The 22,074-nt window shown below is 39.7% G+C and overlaps 1 pseudogene; it reads right to left on the bottom strand.

The window, feature by feature from the left end:
* Positions 1-5,103: 5,103 nt before the first annotated feature.
* Positions 5,104-20,797, bottom strand: LOC137744181 ((-)-germacrene D synthase-like; annotated as a pseudogene).
* Positions 20,798-22,074: the final 1,277 nt, after the last annotated feature.

The raw sequence follows: 22,074 nt of genomic DNA, 5'->3' as shown, positions 1-22,074 counted from the left end.
GCTACACCTTTCATATTTTTGTGTGTAATTCGTGTCTGATAAAGACCGCCACCTGGTACACCTGCAAAATTTAAAAGGGATTTATGGAGACCAATCAACTACATTGTTTGCCCATTACTTGTTAGGTTAACCGACGGACACAACACAAAACATTAAAATAAAGAAATTTTAATAAAAAGCTTATGATATTATTTATTTTTACGAAAAATTATATTTTTATATTAAAAAGTTAATTATGGTATTGTTTACTTTATCCTTTATTTTGTCCTTATCATTAAAACTTAAAATTTTCAAACTTTTTTCATTAATTTTCTTTAAAATAATAAATAAACACAAACACAAAAATCATGATTCGTTTCTCAGGGGCTTATCAAGTAATTACACTTTACATAAAAACATGTATATCGTCCTTCTCCCACGCATCGCCTTTCAATCAATTTATGTGCCCATGCCATAAAGCTACACCTTTCATATTTTTGTATGTAATTAGTGTCTGATAAGGACCGCCTCCTGCAAAATTTAAAAGGGATTGAAGGAGACCAAGCAACTACATTGTTTACGAGTGGCTCACCATGGTCAAATATTACGAGTGGCTCAGAGAATTCACGATTGGGGGACGATAGAGGTTTCGGAGATTCTGCCACGCATGACGTTATAGAAAATATGAAAAACTTAATAAGCAAGGCCGCAACCACACCAACACCGACGCTTTCCCAACCCCTTTCCGTTTTGTCGAGCATGGCTCAGAGAATGCGCGATTGGAGACGATGGACACTATGGAGATGCTGCCATGCATGATGATAGCCTCAACGTTGTCGTCTTTGTCAGGCATGGGGGCCTCCGCGTATGGAGAGCGAGTACGAAAATGACGGGTTGAAACTTATACCTGTGGGCCTATGGCGCAAAGCTACGTTTTTCATTTTTGTGTGTGTAACTCGTGTCTTTTAAGGATCCGACCCCTGCCCCATGTTATGTATCTGTTGGTACATACTACCAGCTATCATTGTCATGTGATAGTATTGTATTATTTAATAATTTCTCCTCCGAATACATAGGACAAAGATGAAGGAACCGTAGAAGAAAAAAATGAGTTTTAATGAAATATTTCCAGTACGGTTCACTTTTAACGAAAAATCATATTTTTACCTTTTTTATACTATTCATTTACATCTTTATTTGTTATTTTTCATTAAAACTAAAGTTTTTTTTGAACTTTTCGTTCATTTTTCTAAGAAAATGAAGAAAAATGGTGTACAAGAAAAAATGTAAGAAAAAGGAAGAGAAAGAGGTCGAGGTTTGCAACGTGCGGGTAAGGAAAGGAAGAAGTTGCAACGTGTGGGTGAGGAATTGGTTTGACATTTTATTATTTTCTTTATTAAAACTAGGGAAAAAAAATTTGAAATGTCATATCAACTTGTATATATTTTTCAATTTGTCATATAAATTAAAATCTTAAGTCATTTGTCATACCAACTTTTTAAAATCATCAATTTGTCATCTTATCCTAACTCCATTAAATTTTCTATAAAAAATAAGTCATGTGACTTATGTTCAAGGTTATTTCTATCATTTAAGATTTTTTTACAAGTTCTTTACTTTACTTTAGTAAAACTCTTAAATTTTTGGTTCGAGGATATTCATGCAGATCGTTGTGTTCGTGTAAGAAAAAATCTAGAAGTTGTAGTCGAAGCAGAGGTTTGGAGAAGAAGCGATGAGTGATATGATTATTTTAATGAGAGTGGAATGAAGTAGAAGAGTCGAGAAACAGAAGGCGAAGTGATGAGAGACGGGTGGCCAGCAAGGGTAAATCTGCCACTTCGCTGTATAGAAACGGAAAAAATAGAACACTGAAGAGCAATTGGAGGGCAATTTCGGCACTTTACTGTTAATAAACAGTAACCGAGTGTTTGGGTTGTAGTGTATCAAATATAATAATTTATTCAGGAATTAATACTGAAATTAAATCAGAAAATAAATTAAAAATCCAAAAAAATTGAAATTTTCATACCTCTAAGTTTCTGGGTTTTACTGTCGAATCCAATTGAGAACCACCTAAAAAACGAAATCACGTACGCTAAAAAAAATGCAAAAATCACCCGAACACACTAGACTACGCAAACAAAAAAACGAATTTCAATCAAATTGAAAAAGGTAGAAATCTGTAACCCCTCCATCGTTCACAAATCGAGCAATTTTCCGGAAGAAAAACGAAGGTGAATAATGAGACGGAGAAAGTTGCATAGGGTGGACACTAAGAACAACACCGGCGTGTAAGAGAAAACGTTCAACAATTTGCAGAAGCTGAGAATGGAGAGAGAGAAGCGAACGGAAAGAAAACGCAATGAAGAAATCAATGGAGAAGGATCAACGATGATAGACGCGTGGCCACCGAGGGCAATGCCGCCATTTCACTGGCCAAAAAGTGGAAAATCCAGACAACTAAGATCAATTTTGGGGCATTCTGGGGAGTTCCCTGTTAATGAATAGTATTAGCAAACTGAGTTATAGTATATATAACTAGAAATATGGCCTGTGCGTTGCTACGAGATTAGAAACCGTATGAAAAAAATATGTTTCAAGGCTATAAGAACTTGTTATAAAACGTTAATGGTATTTAAACTGAACGATGTTTGAACTTTTTGAAAGAATTTTTACATGAAAAGCATAAATTGAGTGAATGAAGCTCTTGGAATTCTTTGAATATGACCTGTGAATTATTGATTGTTAACAAATATTAGTAAAAGAGTGTGTAAGAGTATTATATATTAAACTATATTATTTGAAAGTGCTCAGAGTTAGTTTTAAAACCAAAAATAATGCAAGACAAAATATATAGACAGAAAAGTAAAAAGCTTGGGTCCAAGAAGATTTACACTTTTTAGATTGAAAATGGTACAGTTCCTATACAAAATTTGAATTTAAGTTGTAGTAGGTTTTAAATTTAAATAATAAATTATGTTTGGCCTTATGATCCTTTGGCTCTCGGTTGGAGACGGTTTTTTGTGATAAGGCTAAAACGAGCCCTCTGGCCCTTTGGCCCTCAGTTGGAGATGGAGGCAAATATGGTCATGTACTGTTCATTAAAATATTAATATCTTGGAGGGCCAGAGGGCTAAAACAAGCCCTCTGACCAGCCCTCTGTTGGAGATGGTCGCGTGGTTTGTGGAAGTTTTAGCCCACTGGCCAGCCCTCAGTTGGAGATGGTCGCGTGGTTTGTGGAAAGTCTTGCTAAAGAACTTCTAGCGAGCTCTCTATTCCACACGAGTCCTCTTTAGTCTCATTTAGGTTAGTCCCAACATAGGCCAAACATAGGACTACATTGATAAGTACAGTCTAGTTCAGTCCCAGAGGCCAAACAAACACACTTAAAAGAAAGAAAGACCAATTCAGTTTTGATGGATATGGGAAATATTTGCAGCAGAAGGAACACAAACATATAAAATGTGCAGTGATGTTTAGCGATGTGTAAGCAATGACAAAGCCATAACAGGGTCATTAGTTGTCTTTGATTCCAACTACTTCAAAACCCCATGTATATTTGTTTGTGTATTGTTTTTTACTCTTATAAACAACTAAGACAAACTAAATTATAACCTCATTCTCCAACTTTTATTTTTTCTATCATATTTGTCTTCCTTTTTTCCATTCTTGTGTGTGACTCTATTGTGCACATCATTTGCTCGATGAAATACTTTAGTTGAAAAGCCTTGACAGTCTTCAACATTACTCCATAATATCATGCATCCACCCTCGACAAGCCTCTACAAATAATAGTAGTTGTTGATATATGTTGAAATAAACTTTCAACATATGTTGATAGAAATTGGCAGGTGCCTACTAATTGCTCAACGAAATGGCCTAATGAAGCTTTTTTGGCTGATATTACGATCCCATTATTTGAAAATCTTGACTACACCATTTTGTGGAAGGGGAAGATTTACGTGTATTACACAAAAATTACATAAGCAAAACGACTTTGGAGATGTGAAGCCCAATGGCTCAAAGCTCATACATAAAACCACATAAACACAATGACTTTGGAGATGTGAAGGTTCAAAGGGCTTGGACCTTTGTCAAATTCAATCTCTACGATTAAACAAAACTTTGAGTCTCTTCAATCAACCCAATTGCTTTTTAGCAAAAACCCAATTGCTCTTTAGCAAAACCCTCTTAACTCTTCAACTACAATTTCGAAACCTTTCTTCAAACAAACATTGCCTACAATCCTTGATATCTAAAACATTTACAGCTTTGCCGCCCTATTGTATGATTCGGTTGGTGTACAATTCCAATGAACCTAATTTCCTCTTTGAGGGGCATGTTTTGTACCAAGTCCAATCTTATACCAGTGATCTAGGTGGAGTTCTTTAGCATTATCTTGCCCTTCATGGCTTGAATCTTGCAAGAGTTTTACTGCTTTCTTTACATTTCCAATCAATTTACATTTCAAATTATTCAGTTTAGCCCATTGGCCTAGATTTTAGTTTTGTGAACGTTTGTAATTCATTATGAAATGATAACATTTTGTTTATGTTTTAGTTTCTATTTCGCTTTTATTTACCTTTTAGGCAAGTATACATGAAGTTACACTGAATATTAAGACCTCATTAGGTTAAGGCACAAAAAAAGAACTTAACTAAACCAGTGTCCTACTTGGTGCACAATCATTTGATTCAGAAATCAAATTAACGCACAACTTACACGCATGTTCAAGCACAAACATTGTTTATTGACAACCTCCAACAATAGCACACTTATTATCACTTTCTCTGGAGCCATCTCGTGACACTGAGGAAAAAATAAAACAAAACAAAAGTGGGGAAAATACATGTTGAACTCCGTGCCCAAGCTCTATCCAAGTTTTAGCACCAACATATGTACATGCATGTTCTAGTGTGCTATTTAAGAATAATTAGTATATGATTTATTCCCAACTGCATCGAAGTTCTTTTATTGACAATAAAATCAAATGGAAAGCAAACGAACAACCCAAATTACGTTTTTACAGTCTTAACGGATGGTAGTTCCTTATTTTTTGTAGGCAACTTGGGGGCTGGAGACTATACTTTGAAAGAAACATCACAATAAGTCGATATTTTAGGCTTATATAGCCACGGGTTCTACTAGTGTAGAAACTATAAAATCTTTTAGCACACCCTCAGGATTAGTGTAGCCATCTTCACACTTCGTTTATGTCCTTCCATGCATTATTAACTTGTCTTTGAAGTTCGATTATCGCTTCTTCTCCTGTGGCACCATATTTCTTCATGTAATAGTTCAAGGCTAAGACAAAATGTTCTTTCTTTTGCTCAAACTAGTCAGGCATGAGGATTAAGTTAAAAAAGGACCATTAATATAAGTATTAATGCAATCATAATAGTCGTGCTTGTTAGCCCTGCATGTGTAGGTTTTGTCACAAAAGAGTTTGGTGCAATTTAGAAATGAAACCACTTACTATGAGTTATATTTTATTCTGTCAGGTTTTTAGTGTGAGACCTTTTACATTCGACAATACTTATTAATCCTATTTACATATACGATTAAGTACCTTGTGGTTCACTATGTCATTCATGAGTCTGCCAATTGTTGATGCAGCCTTTACTGCTTGAGGGGAAGTTAACAGCCAATCAAGGGAGTCTATTGTAGCTTCTTCCATTCCAACAAAGGATGTGGTTATTAGCAACAGGTAGGCCGTGTTCACGAGTGATACAGGCATGTACTCATCCAGTGATGGTATGTGCTTCTGGCGGAACAATTTGGCTTCATTGAATTAGCCTCTAACTAGTTTTTTCATCTAACACATACCAAATCATGAGTTTATAATAATTCTTAATCATTTCTATTGTAAATTCATATTGATATCTAAATACTATAAATAAATAATTATTTGCTTCTATTCATATTGTGCAGTATTTGCAGCACGTTTTTCGGGCCTTGAACAACTTTAGACTCAAAACTAAGCTCATCTATATTGGGGATTAGTACCACTTCTCTTGCATGGTGCATGGGATATAATTTGCCTTCACGCGCAAGCTTTTCATGAATTTGATTATATATATCCAACAACGCCCGATAGCAGACTTTTATATGCTCTGGTAGTTGATCCATGGTTGAAAAATCCCACTTGATCAGGTAATATAAATCAGTTGTGCGTAATTAGGTTAGTTTTTCCTCTTTGATCAGATGGTGATGTAATGTAAGATAGTTTATATATATAAGATGATTTCCAACTAATGATATATTTGTACCTCTCGATAGCTTCAGTAAAGAGCTCTAGTTCTTCGTATGTTCCATAAGCATCATACAAGTCATCTATAATGGATGTTATAGCAGTAACTTTGCATGATGTCCTCCTAGCAAAGGAATATTGAAGCTCAAAGTAGACCGACAAACTCCAGCAGAAATAGACATCAACCAATCTGTCTCTTACAAAAGGTAGCTTGTTTGGCACGTCCAAATCCTTCCACCATCTGAGTTACAAACATAATTATTTAGTAGCTAGAGGTGGAGAATTCAACGCTTTAGCAAGTGATATATATGGTCGGTTGAGTAACTAATTAACCGTGTGAGTTCGCTTAGTTCTTTCTGATGGACTCGTTGCAGTCGGTTGAAATCCAACTTGGCGAACGTTAGGAGAGTTTCATTAGGTGATTCTCTTAGTTCCTGGTAGACAGACAAGCAGTACCTTGCTTCAACCCTTGGTTAACCCTTTCAGACCTGCTGCTTTAAGGCATGGGTTACTGTTTTCGCCAATGGGAAGCTGTTTGGGCCCAAAATGACAATTTGGACCAAGAGTAACAAAAATGGGCTCAGACACTTGGTCTGGCGGTCTTCCGGGGGTATCCTGGGCCGGCTAGGCACTGGGAGTTGTCTAGTCGGTTTCGGTCGAGTCCTTTTGCGAGAAGGATGGATTTGGATAAAGGCGAAGGTTGAATCCTTGTACGACTAGGGGTGTTAAAGCTGAAGGCACTGAGAGTCAAGGAATGAATATGGTTCATTATGAAAGTGGGTTCAAAGTCCCAGTTGAATTAGGATTAGTCGAGTCCTAGTTAGATTAGGATAAGGAGTCATAATCCGAGTACGGTTCAAACTCTGCCAGGAGTGGTTTCACTGCTATAAATAGAAGAGGGAGTGCATCATTCGAGGTCTCTCCCATTCAACACATAAATTGCCTTACGCAAACTCTCGCTGTACACGAAACCTCTCAACAACGTTGAGATTTTTATTTTCTTTTTCCGCCAACACATTTTCAGTTTGGATAAACAGCACTGTTAAGGCAACCGGTGAACATCTTCATTTTGGATAAACAGCACTGTAGCTGTAGAACCATTCGACCATGGAACACCTTTAGTTTGGATAAACAGCACTGCGTTGAGGCCGATTGGTTATCTATCCAAGTCTCAGTCAAGAAGGATTTTCGAATCCTTATTGGCAGAGGTCATCTTATTAGCCTTCTCGGCGAAGTGAACTGTTACAGATCACTGGGCTTAGCGCATTGAATGCCTAGTTGTTTTATGATTGGATATTCACAAGTAAGTTTTAGAATTTGGCATTCTGACTGCCAAACCACATTCACCATCAAGACATACAACTTTTTTTAGTACTTGTGTCCGTATAGTTTGGTGCCAGTTCAGCATGCTTATACTTTTACGAATATAATCACTGTGACAGAACCCAGCGTCGACGATTCGTGAACTTCGCAAGACTAGTAGCATTGTCTTCAGGCTCTAGAACCCGAAGGCCGAGACGTGTTCCTTCCTAAGCCGCAGTCACAAGATCAAGAAGTTAGTAGCATGTTCAACGCAACATCAACACATTTTACTCTCCGGTCGAACTCAGCCGATGAGTTGGCACGCCCTGCACACAACCGAATGACGTAGTTAGCTTATTAATTACTCGGCATGCGCGCCACGTAGGTTTGGTAGTTTTTAGGGTCAACATTTTGGCACGCCCGGTGGGACATAGTGCTAAAGCTACGAAGTTCATAACTATTGAGACACGATCAGTAAAAAAGAAAATAAGGATGGGTAAATCAGCGACTAACCTTCCACCTATGGTCCAAAACCCAGATCATAATGGCCTGTTGCAAGTACAAAATCCTCCTACTGCCATCACACCCGAACCCATAAATGTGATAACCGAGAAAATGATGTTAATCTCGGTGGACATGTTCGTGATGTGGAGATCACCACCAAAGCGACAAAAGCAATTTTTGTCGAAGGAATAATCGAGGATCGTTTCTCCGGAGAAAACTTGAAGAGCAATCTCATAATTTCAGTCAAGAAGTAAAAAGCATACTTGAGGTAATCCGCAGTAATGGCAAGTCACACAACAAATTGCTCGAACTATTGGTTAGTAAAGTTTATGAAGGTGGACCTATTGATCGATCCCGACAACTTCCACTTAAGAGTAATCTGTTATTAATAATACAGGCTGAGACAGGATCTGCTCGGATCAAAATGATCGACTTGGATGAAAGAGGAGGATCAAGCAGTAGATCAGACGGATCAGACCAGAGAAAAGAAACAACATCCGTTGATATGATTGAGTTCCAAAGAATGATCGATTCGGCCTTGAAAAGGGACGAAGTTTCCGAAATTCATCTATCCATACCCAGTTTATGTAGAGAAGTTCAAATATCCTAAAGGCTTTAAGATCCCAGATTTCAGCCTTTTTGCTGGAGAATTGTCCTTGTCTTCGTCAGAACATGTAGTACGGTTCATTGCACAATGCGGAGATGTTAATAGTGACTTCCATAAACTGCAACTATTCACCTTCTCGTTGACAGGCTCGGCATTCACGTGGTACATCAACCTCCCACCTAACTCCATCCAAAGTTGGGAGGAACTGGTCCCAAAATTCCATGAGCAATTTTATCTGATGGGGATGGAAATGTCAGTTTCTTAATTAGCCAGGATGGCTCAAGCATCTGATGAGTCACCGATGGATTATCTTACAAGGTTTAAGTCATCCAAAAATTGGTGCTGAGTACCTCTCCCTGAAGTCGAATTTGTTAGGCTCGATTTGAATGGGTTGGACGTGGAGTACAAGAAGAAATTCTTGGGGGCAAACTTTCGTGACATGTATGAACTAGCCCAACATGTCAAGCAATACGATTATTTACTCCGAGAAGAGAAGGCTTCGAAGTCCCCGTCCAGAGGAACAATTTACAAAAACCCCACTGTCAGTTATGCGTCGGTCGAAGTTGAAGAATATGCAAGTATAGACGCGGCTGAGATAATAATCGACAAACTATATATATGCAAGGCGTTGGCTCATGCTAATCCCGAAGATGCCAAAACTTGCTCGGCCCCTGAAGAGTCTTCCGTCAAAACAACGAAAATTTATACTTTCGACATTACTAAGGCCGACGCCATCTTCGATCAACTGCTACTTGCCAAAATTATCAAACTTCGGCCTAGACATAATATCCCCAAGGTCAAAGAATTGAAAGGAAAAACGTATTGCAACTACCATAACTTGAACAAGCACACGACAAAGTTGGATTGACAATGGTAAACTCAAGTTTCCAGAAAAGAAAATGGGCGTCGACATTGACCCATTTCCTACGGTGACAATAAATGTGGTAAATGCTCATCTGCCTAAAGACAAAGGCAAATGAAAGGCCGAATTTGTTCCAATGCAACACGTCCTAAAGTAGAACTCTCAACCACGGCTCAAGATGGATTTATTTACAAACGAGCCGCTTAGAGATTTTTCAGGACCAGTTGTCGTCGTGCCTATGTCAGACTCCAATGCAGAAGAAGCGGATTGGTCGGTGATTTTATGTAGTCGTTATAAGGCAAATGTCATCTTCACTGAGCCAAAAGAGAAACCACCTCAGGCTATAATACAACGATCGCCTTCTACGGCTGCAACGACACCTCAAAAGGTGCTCGGCACAAGACAACACCAAAGAGTTTTCAATAGGCTCGACCCTCAGACACGGATCGATGAGCCACCTTCGGTCGGGCGACGCCTTGATTTCGACACACCGTTTTATAACGAAGACTATTATGCACTCAACTCTAGCAGCTTGAGTTCTTCTGTGAACCAAAATACCTTCAAGTTGCCTGAGCCCCTCGAGCAATGGTGGTATAGTTACAATTCTCATACCGGTATGTATACTGCACATTCTAAATCGTAGAAATGCTGGCACCAGTGAATAGACTGCATGGCCCGTCGACAAGCAACTCAGGCTACCTCGGCTACTAAATGGCGGCCGAAAGAAATAACAAATAACGAAGATGATCGACATCCCCCAGTAATCATGATCGAATTACTTCACAAAAAGAAAGCGATCGATCATAATTTTGAGACCATGATAGAAGAGTCTGAGAAGCGCATCAAACTCCTTTTCCAACCTGGGGAAATGAAGGCTCGTTTCGAACATCTCAGGAAAGAAGCAGAAAGCAAACTTCCTCCATTACCTTCATAAGAACCATTAGAAAAGGTCCGACAAAATCTACAGCCCCCATTTCTTGGCCAAGCCTTGAAGTACATACAGGTGTTTCACAAGAAATATTCTACTAATGACATGTATGGCTTACCAAAGGCGTGTCAAGAGGTTCTCGACCTAGCAATAATTTGCCCTGATGCCGAGCAAATTATTCAAAAGACTACTGATATGGGGAATGAAGGCCAGGTTCCAGCATATACGAGAAGCTCGGGTTCTCAACTTCGAGGTTGGCCCACCTCAAAGACCTCAAATATTTACAATACCATTTTGAAGTTTTCTCAGCCGTGTCTCTTTTTGGCCTGACGGCTGATGAGAAAGAGCGCGTGGCACGGCTAGATGTTTACCTAAACATGAAGAATGCTCGAATTGCCTATCAGGAGCATGCCCGTAAGGTGACGTAAGGACGAAACAGGTCTCCAACGTCGAGCAAACTCGAGGATAGCAATCAGAATGAAACGGGAATGCTGGGTGCACCACAGGAACAATTACTTGAAAAGAAAAATGATTAGGTCAAGGACACCCCAAAACAGAACACTTTGCTCGATAGTCCGGAAGACGACAACCATAACTCGATGGGCCCTATAGTTCTCAACAACATAGAAATTAACATGGTCCATGTTTTATCGACTGAATTTCAGCTAATCACCTCCCAACCAAATTTCTTGGATGTTGATGTGGTTGCCGAAAAAGCAATGCAAGTGGACTTCGTCATCATGGAGGAAGATGAGCAAGTAAGCAAAGAAGACAAACTCAAAGCAACTCTTGCTTAGTTGTTTCCCCGTTCTTCCTCAGCCAATCTCTATCATTTAAAGCTGTTGTATGTCACATCTCACATCGAAGGATATCCAATCTCCAAAATCTTCGTCGACTACGGAGCAACGGTCAACATCATGCCCGTCTCCATCATGAAAACACTACGTCGCTCTAACTACGAACTTATCCCATCAGGAGTCATCATGAGTAGCTTTGTTGGAGGCAAATCCCAGACCAAGGGTGTACTTCCGTTAGAACTCAATATTGCAGGTAACAATCATATGACTGCATTCTTCATCGTCGACTCAAAAACTGAATATAAGGCATTGTCTGGTCGGGATCAGATCCATCAAATAGGTTTTATCCCTTCATCTTTGTATCAAGTCCTCATATTCTGGGACGGTAAATCGATCATGGTTTATCCGACCGATAGTCAGCCATTCGAAGCTAACATAATCCAAGAACGTTACTACGACAATCACGTTGGCTATATCACTTTGCACGGTCTCAACGTTGAACGACGGTCGACTCAAATTTTGGTTCAAAAAGCCATCGAGGTTGGCGCCGAGATTGTTTAACAGGATTTAGTAAGACTCGGGTTGGCTAACCTTATTACCTATCCCAATGTCTGATACCAAACACGTAGAACGTTGGGTCGTAGTTTCATTTACTATAGAACGACTGCTGGCCCACTGGTATACTATTTCCAAACAACCGAATTCGGGCGTAAACTTTGTGGAGTTTCTAGTCGAATGAGATAATGGTCTCGTCTTATCCCTGGATAAAGTTCAAGCTGCCCCGGTCGAGCTCGAAGACAATCAGCCCCAAGTCAAAGACCCATTAGAGGAAATAAATATTGGAATGGCCGATCACCCTCGACCGTTATTTGTTAGTGCATTGTTACCCTAATCCATGAAAACTGAACTTAGTAAATTACTCAATGAGTTTAAAGATTGTTTTTCTTGGAGTTATCATGAGATTCCTGGTCTAAATCGAACCTTTTTCTAGCATGAATTAAACATCAAAGCTAGTTGTAAGCCTTTTCGCCAACCCCCTTGGCAATTCTTGACCGAAGTACAACTCAGCATAAAAAATGAACTAGTTAGGCTTTTAAAAGCCGGGTTTATTTAGACAGCTCGATACATCGAATGGTTGGCGAATATCGTACCAATGTTAAAGAAAAACGATGCTCTATGCATTTGCATCGATTTTCGTAATTTAAATATGGCAACCCCCAAAGATGAATATTTGATGCCTTTCAGATTTTTTTAATTGACATCGCGGCCAATCATAAAATGTTGTCCTTCATGGACGGCCATGCTGGCTACAACCAGATTTTTATCGCCAAAACCGATGTTCACAAAACTACCTTTCGTTGTCCAGGGGCACTCGGGACATACGAATGGGTAGTCATGTCATTCGGCCTTAAAAATGATGGTGCCATGTACCAACGTGCCATGGATACCATCTTCCATGACTTGATTAGTACAATCATAGAGGTATATATCGACGACATAGTCGTCAAATCAAAACACCGCCGAACCCATTTAGATGACCTTCGACAAACTTTCCTTTGTATGCGCCAGCATGGCCTTAAAATGAACCCAGTCAAATGTGTCTTCGGTGTATCAGACGACAACTTCTTAGGTTTTCTTGTGCATCATTATGGCATAGAGGTGGATGAAAACAAAGCTCGTGCAATCATCGACGCTCCACCCCCGACGACCAAAAATCAACTTCAGTATTTACTCAGCCAGATAAATTTTCTCCTTCATTTCATAGCTAATTCAGCAGGATAAATGATGGCGTTCTCTACGCTTTTGAAACTCAAGGATTCAGACAAGTTTGAGTGGTGTGAAGAACATTAAGCGGCTTTCACACAAATTAAGGTTTCCCTTACAACCTCACCCGTCCTTGTATCGCCTCGACGTGGTAAACCTCTTAAGCTATACATTTCGACGACCGAAGAGTCCATTGGTTGCCTTCTCACACAAGACAACGATGTCGGGCGTGAACATGCCATCTTTTATCTCAGCTAGAATCTTAACTCGCCTGAAATCAATTATTCAACCGTAGAAAAGCTATGCCTAGCATTGTTTTTTGCAACGTCTAAACTCCAGCATTACATGATCCCTTTCCTCACTCAGGTCATCGCCCGGACTCATGTTATTCGGTATATGCTCACTCGACCAATGGTCTAAGACCGAATTGGGAAATGAACAATGGCACTGTCCAAATTTAGTTTGCAATATGTGCCACAGAAAGTCGTCAAAGGGCAAGCACTTACCAATTTCTTGGCTCAATATCCTTCTTCATATGGTTTTAGGGGCAACGACGTCGAAATCGGTATGTTGGAAACACGTGACAATTATTAGACAATGTATTTTAATGGTTCCAGTACCTCAGCCTCGGCTGGTGTTAGAATCATCATTTAATCCCTAGATCAACACCGTTGGTATTTTTCTCTCAAGCTTGATTTTGATTGTACAAATAATCAGGCCGAATACGAAGCCCTTATCATCAGCCTCAACGTCGTTCATGACTTAAAGGCAGCCCGCGTACTCGTCCTTGGTGGTTCAGAACTTGTGATTAACCAACTCAATGGAACTTTCCGCTGTATGAGTTGTACTCTGTCGCCCTATCACAGGGTTGCCAAAGTCGTTCGATGGTATCACGTTCAAACATATCTCCCACATTCGAAATATTGACGTAGACAAGTTAGCTGAAATAGCCTCCGGCGCACAACTCTTGGAGGGCGAGCTAGGCTGAGCGATACCCATAGTACAATGATCACACCCGGCCTTGGTTAATCGACAAGTTCTCCAACACGATCACATGATCCATACACGAGTAATGTCTTTACCTTTGTTGTTAAAATGAGGAGATACTGTAAACATGTGCGATGTCGAGACATTGCCAAACGATTGAAGAAGGTCAATCATACGTTATCTCGATAACCACAATGACAAACACGACCGCAGAACAAGGGCCCATGCCTCAAATTACGTGTTATACCAGACTAAATTGTACCGGAATGGTGATGATGGTTTATTGTTATTATGCCTCAGTCCACAAAAGGCTGCTCAAGCAATTGCAGAAGTACATGAAGGAATTTACGAAGCTCATCAATCTGGAGCAAGATGTGTTGGCTACTTCGCTAACATAACTATTTCTAGCCGAGTGTATTGAAGGATTGTATCGAGTATGCATGAGGATGTGTAAAGTGTCAAATTCATGGGCCCATATAAAGAGTCCTGGTCGAATTACTCCATTTGGTCACCAATTGGGATGACCCTATACTCGTTGACTTATGGGCACAATGCGATGTTACCAGTCGAGCTGAATATAAACTTGCTGCGAGTAATTGAGCAAAGTAGTTTGTTCAGTGCCGAATATAACCAGGCCATGAGACAAGAGTTAGAAGATTTAGAGGAAGTTCGGCTTGATGTTTATAATTTATTGGTGGCAAAGAAAAAAATTATCGAGTGAGCCTATAATCAACGAGTCAAACAAAAAACATTCGGCGAAGGGGAGTTAGTTTGGCAAACCATATTGCCCATAGGAATCAAAGATCCTAGATTTGGACAATGGTCGCCGAATTGGGAATGACCTTTCATCGTCCACAAAGTTCTTGACAAAAGGGCTTGCCATCTTAAAGACCAAATCGGTCTAATTCATAAACTACCAATCAATGGGAAATTTTTAAAGAAGTACTATCCAGTCACTTGGGAGATGTAAGGATAAAAAGTTCATTTCATTAGTTTTGCAAAAAAAGGAGTACAAGTGAAGTTACAAAAAATTTCCTAAAGGCAAAATCCTAAGGGGTCAAAAAAAGGAAGGCTTCAAGAGCGGCCTTTAGTTCTAACCACTTACTTCACCCATTGTGACTTCGGCTTGCCTTATTCTTTTTTTGAGCTAAAGTTGATGTATCTGCCTTGTGTCAGTCGCGAAGTCTGTTAGTTGAGCCTTATTTGCTTCAAAATACTTTTTGAGATCCGAAGCAATAGCTAACCTTTGCCATTGAAGTTCGGCGATTTGACGTCGTAGCTCGCCAATTTGATGATCAAGGTCGGCCAACCGCATTTTCTTTGCCTTTATGGCCTCAACCTTTGGTCAAATGGCTTCATGAGCAATTTTTGCTGCCTTTAGGTCGTTCTTGGCCCGTAAGTAGTAAAGTATTGCAGGGTCTTCACAAGGAGATTGGATAAGTGAACGACGTTTTCGTTGCTCAACAAGCCACCGACTGCAAAATCGTTCAAGAACTCTCCTACGGAGTCGAGGCTTTTACATTGAAGGACTTGTGAGGCCGAAAGGGATAGGAGTTCCTACAACTTGGCAAAGGCATTAGATTCTGCCGCAGTTGCGGAAGGCTCAGCTGAGGTGGTAGATGGCCCGACCACTCCAGAAGTACTCAAGAAGAGAGCATTGAGCTCGACTTCCCATAGAGGCTACACATGAAAGGATTTTAGAAAGAAAAAAAAAAGGAAAATTGCAGAAAGATGGTAGAGAGAATTTGTTTTAGACCTGCCAAGAGGAAACTTCGACCATGTCCCTGGTTCATTGTTCAAACCTAGAGAGCTTATTGGTCGAGCTTAGTGTTTAAGACTGATTCTCAATTCTTGCGGCCGATGAAGGTTATCTATGTTCAACGACCACTGAGGTGGTTGGGAAATGTATATAACACCCTTCGGCGCATAGAATTTTTGATGAAACGAGTAATTGGGCACTGGACATGTAATATCTTTTTGGTTTAGAATTCTAAAGCAGGAAGTTAACAGCAAGTTAATGAAGGTTCTTACAAAACCAAAGTAACCTCCTGTGGATCTGGTATTAGGGATGAATCGACATCTCTGCCGTCGTTTTCGTCTCGACAATAAGTGCAGCTTCATGCCCCGCATTTGCTTCGGTAGCAAGAGAGTTGACTTGACCAGTTGTTTCGATCATCGGCTGAGGAATGGTGGGTGACAACTCAATCGATTGGGGGCACTTCACCGAAAAAGGTTCTTCGCTCTCGTCCCCCTAAACAGAAATGGGTTGTTCATTAGTTGAGATGTCCAATTAAATAGAAAATTACTAACAAGAATGGTTGTACCTCTTCTTCGACGATGATTATTGGTTTCTTTTTTGGATTTGGGGATAGGTTTTTCTCAGCCTGAGTGGCCATTTTCCTAACAGCGGCAGCTACTGGAACGACTGCAGGAGTAACAACCAACCCCAGAATTACATGCCTCTCGACCAATGGAATGACGAATGGTTCGACCACGGCTGGAACAATGGGGAGGAACTTCAGTCATCTGAGCCATCAGAAGATTTTGCGGTTTTCTCACCGAGACCTCGACGGCAGGGGGAAAGAGAGATACGCTAGGAGAAGTTGCCCCTGTTGTTTGACTTGAGATCACAAGAATCTCTCGTTCCCCTTACTTTGCCTTCTTCTTGATGCATTTTTGGGGTAGGAGAGGTTACGAAATCTCGAACAGTTGCAACCTTCTTTGGAAGAGTAAGCTTCTTTTTTATTGCAACCATCGCGACCGTGTTAGCCCACTTTGTTGGACAACTCACTGAAAATAAACTCACGTTAGGATAAAATTTTTGAGCAAGAGAGAAATAATTAAAGGACGTATACCTTGGGCTACTTCTTTGGATTTTGGGGTGGGAGCTTTCTTTGGACGATCGCTGAAGATCTTTTTGACAACATCCTCGACCGGTGTGCCAAACAATTCTTGGATGTATGCGTCCCACCAATCAGCAAAAATGCTAGTGTTGTGATTTTCAGGGACGTTCGGCCGAAGGCGGAGTTTCGTGCACCTTTCTTGAAATTCTTGCTCGGCCTCTCTACACTCTCTTTCTGATGAACCAGAGAGATGTTCTCAACTTAGAAGAGATTAAGAGGTGAGTAAAGGCACAGGGTATCCTTGGAGGTAGCCAAGTTGCTGAACAGTAAAGTAGGGGTGGTAGACTTCCCAACTTGCACACCGAGCATCACAGCAGAGAAGGAGGTTGCGAGCTAGCACGAACGCCTTCCAGTTTTGTTAAAGATCGGCGTCTTTGGTCTTATCCTATGCCGATGATGGAAGTTTGATAGAAGAGGGGTACATTTGACCACAGCAGATTAGGAGCTCGTCGTCAGAGAGATCTTCTAGGTCGAAGAAGTATTTAAAGACTTATTCAGCCGAGTGAGGAGGAGCTAGTCTAAAAGCCAATTAAAGACCTAGAGCTTCAGTGGTTTTCAAGCTGGGGATTTCTGGCCTCAAGGTGGCGAAGCAGACTTGCAGGCAGAGTTAGAAAACTCAGAGTGGGTTGTTCTGGTGTGGGTCGATATTAGTGATGGTCGTTTCGGCCAAGCAACGCATGAGGTTGGCAAGGATGACCGAGCTAAAAGCTAAGGTGTGACCACTGGCCAGGGCCTCAGCCACTGGCATGTTTTCGATCAAACATTTATTCGACTTGGTACAAACAATAAATTTGTTGTACTAGTATAATAGGAAGGCTTCATGTTCCCCATTTTGTATGACTTATTCCCCTCGGCTAGCAAAGTGGTAGATGAAAGTGTTATAGTTAAAGAAGTTCTTGAGTAGCTTTTGGACTTCTTCTTTTGGGGTTTCTTGGTCTTTCTTTTTTAGGGCTTTGACGACACGTTCTTCAAATAATGCTTTAAGGTCTAAGTTGAATTGATACCCAGGAATGACGACATCAACTAAAAGACCAGATGGAGAAATGTCAAGGATGGCCAATATGTCGAGCACGGTGGGGCCAATGGGGCTGAGAGGGAGTACCATTGTGTTCGTGGCCTAACACCAAAAACTCAAGGCTGCCGTGAGAAGCTCCTGGTCCATAGCAATCTCAATAGTTGAGAGCTTAATATCATCATAAATGCCAAGAGTCTTCTATTCTGCGTTGAAGAATTCCTCCATTCGTTCAACCCAAGCTGCCCAGGATGCAGTGGTCGAGGGCTAAGCTCCTTGAGACCTAGACGAATCCTACTTCGACCAATCATACCCTTGGAGCAAGGGTTTCAAACAATGGGTTTTGAGCATTTCATTAATGGTCTTTGGGACAACATCCTTGAAAAGAGGTCCCAATATCTGGTGGGAAGTAATTGAATCGCCTTCAAACCATAAGGTCTTGATAGCATTTCGGTCAATGAAGTCTTTGCACTTGGCACACTCCTCAGAAAGCTTGGTGATAAAAGTGTTGGAAACCATTGTTGAAGAACTCAAGGATTTTTCTGGGTTTAGGATTTTTCTGAGATTAGAAGTTTTCTGTTGAAATCTTCTGGGTTATGAGAACAAATGGCAATAAAGATAGTGTGATCGTGCTTCATAAATGCACCTAAGTGGATGGGATATTCGGAACTTTTTGTTGTCTTCCAAAGATACTGATTTCATTTCTTCAAGGTCGAAACTCGGTCAAAAAGTTAAAGGCCAAAGACCTCATAAACAATGGGGCATTGTTTGGGCCTAAAATGACAATTTGGGCTGAGAGTAACAAAATAGGCCGAGACTCTTGGTCCGGCTGTATTCCTGGGGTATCATGGACCGACTAGGCACTAGGAGTTGTCTAGTCAGTTTCGGTCAAGTCCTTTTGTGAGAATGATGGATTTGGATAAAGGCGAAGGTTGAATCCTTGTACCACCAAGGGTGTTAAAGCTGAAGGCAATGAGAGTCAGGGAATGAATCTAGTTCATTATGAAGGTGGGTTCAAAGTCCCAGTTAAATTAGGATTAGCCGAGTCCTGGTTAGATCAGGATAAGAAGTCCTAATCCGAGTGTGGTTCTAACTCGAACATAAGTGGTTTCACTGTTATAAATAGAAGAAGAAGTGCATCATTCAAGGCCTCTCTAATTCAACACACAAACTGCGCTGTGTAAACTCTAGCTCTAAGCGAAACCTCTCAACAACCATGAGATTTTTATTTTCTTTTTCCGCCAACAGATCTTCAATTTGGATAAACAACATTGTGAAGGTAACCAGTGACCATCTTCAGTTTAGATAAACAGCACTGTAGCTGTAGAACCATTCGACCGCAGAACACCTTCAGTTTGGATAAACAGCACTTAGCTTTCTCGGCAAAATGAGGTGTTACAGATTGTTGGGCTCGGCGCATTGAACGCCGAGTTTTTTTATGATTGGATATTCACAAGTAAGTTTTAGAGTTCAGTATTCTGACAGCCGAACCATATTCACCATCAAGACATACATCTCTTTTGAGTACTTGTGTCCGTATAGTTTGGTGCCAGTTTGGTGTGCTTATACTCATACGAATATAATCACCGTGACATAACCCGACTCCGATGATCTGTGAACTTCGCAAGACTAGTAGCCTTATCTTCAGGCTTTAGAACCCGAAAGCCGAGACGTGTTCCTTCCTTAGCTGCAGTCGTAAGATCGAGAAGTCAGCAGGGCGTTCAACGCAACATCAACATATTTTACTCCCCGGCTGAACTCGGCCGACGAGTTGGCACATCCCGCACACAACCCAAGGACGTAGTTAGCTTATTAATTACTCAGCCTGCGCGCCACGTAGGTTTGGTAGTTTTTAGGGTCAACAGGAACTTAAACGGTATGTAGCCGATTCAAGATGAGTGGTGGTCAAGGTTAGTGGCTCATCTAGTGTATCCTCTCCATGTATCCTAAACTATGTGGCTTCATACAGGCTTAATAGTTCTACAACATCATCAATGAGTGATTCCTTGAATTTTCCATCATCGTCCTTGAACTTGTTGAATATATCTGCTTGACCAACAAAATGAAAAATACATAATCTCAATTATTCAAAGAAAAGAAAAAAAAAAAAAACCTATGACCAGGACCACCATCCTAGAGTACTTACCGCATGAAACGTTATAACCTTGTTGTCTAAGCAATCGAAAACAAAGAGCAGCAGTGTACAGGTCATCCAAAATTTGTTCAATCTCATTTCCAAAATGGTAAGACCCACCTATGCGTTGAATGTCATCAATGAAGTTCAGCTTTTGTGAAACATTTTCAAGCGATGTCGGTAGCATCCTTCTCACTTCTTCCTTCAGTTCTTGTACATGTTGTTCAAGTTCAGCATCCATTCCCTCCGGAGGATCACATTGATTTGAGAAAAAAGAAAAGCATAACCTTTATGATATGGTTGAATGAGGAGGTTTCCAAATACAAAAGATGTAGATTACATTATAAGATAATTATACGTCTGGTAACACATTAGAAAACGCATAACCTTATGCTGTCAATTTCTAAAGTGTAAATTTAACTTTGGTAGTTAGATTCATTACATGTTTGCAATGTTAAGGGAAGGAAAGTTAGATAAAATGATTTTGAATCATATAGAGATGAAATTAATTAGCAATCTTAATCAGTTAAAGTACCCATTGTATTTTTTTTTTAATTTCAAATTTAACTTCCAGTCGAATAATAATAATGTAGGGATCAAATTAATAGTTTATTGTACTAAGAAAGAAGTCTTACCAAAGAAGCATATGACAGAAAATGGTCGCCCCCGATGCTGGGAGAACAAGTGGCTGAAGGCTTTAGGCCGATGAACATTAAAAGTGTCGTTTGGGTTTGAAGATTGAGATAGTGGAACCTCGACTGAAGACATATTTCAAAGATTTCAAACCTGAAGCGAACTAGCCAAATGTTAATGCTTTATGTATCAAGTGCTGTTACCTTTTATTTTGTCTTTTTCGTTAAAACTCAAAATTTTCAAACTCTTTTCATTAGTTTTCCCTTTATAATATCACTGGCTAGCCAATGCACCAACATAAATAAAAATATTTATAGAAATTTTTACCAGTCATCTTGGTTTTTTAACCTTTTTTTTTTTTATTTTTTTATTTTTTTTATCATGATTACGTAACATTAGTCGATTTTTATATGTGATAGTGTTTGTTTTTGTTTTTGTTTTTTTTTTTTCTTTTACGTATGAACTTTTTTTGAGTTAATTTTCTGTCAAGGTCATATTAACATGAAAATGTAATATTACATTTATGTCTCTTATTTAGACGATTTGCTATCTTATGTGATTGGATTTCAATTGTTTTTTGACGCAGGGTAGTCCTGACAATATCGCACAATACCCATTAAATAGGACACAAAATAATACGATATGAAAAATTAAATATTTAGATTGAGGTTTATTGGGTTCAGGTTGAAATGAGTGGAGTTGTTAGTGACATGAACTAACAAACTGATTTAGTGTTACCCACATGTATCTGTTTCAACTTGTTGAAAACATGGCTCTTTTAAATAACTTTTTACAGTACATGCTTATAGCTGGATATTTTAGCCTTGTTGAAGTTTAAGTTTGAATTGTATTACTTACTAGCTTAATGAGTTGACACAGCACAAACCACTAAGATAATGAATAAACATGAACACAAAAAACAAAACTAGTTTCTCAAGTAGTTTGTTGAGCAATCATTTTTTAATATAAACTTGCGATTCACTCTAGTTTCCAATAAAAACATGTGATTCACTCTTTTCCTGCGCGTGTAAAGTCCCACAATCAGCCCAATTTCAAAATACGTCACCCTTCAATCCATTTTTTGTGTGAAATTCGTGGCCTGGTGCTCTCCACTCTCCATTATATCACTAACACACTCATGTGGCCAATGTTGGAATATGATCATGATGGGAGATGTTGAAATATAATCACAATGATGTTGGTTTTATTATGTGTGTATTTGATGTTGGAGGTGCATCATAAGATTGGAGTACTGATATACACTTAACCAAAGGGTGTGATAAGAAGTATGACTAATCATAAGAGTTATACCCTTTTATAAATGATGTGTCTTATCATGAAACGATAAGATCATTTAGAGAAGTCCCACAACTCTATGGCAAGGGTATGATGAAGTCTATAAAATAAAGATT

Source organism: Pyrus communis, chromosome 12, assembly GCF_041283825.1.
Source record: "Pyrus communis isolate YQ-2024b chromosome 12, ASM4128382v1, whole genome shotgun sequence".
NCBI lineage: Eukaryota > Viridiplantae > Streptophyta > Magnoliopsida > Rosales > Rosaceae > Pyrus > Pyrus communis.
This window is presented reverse-complemented; position numbering and strand designations above follow the sequence as displayed.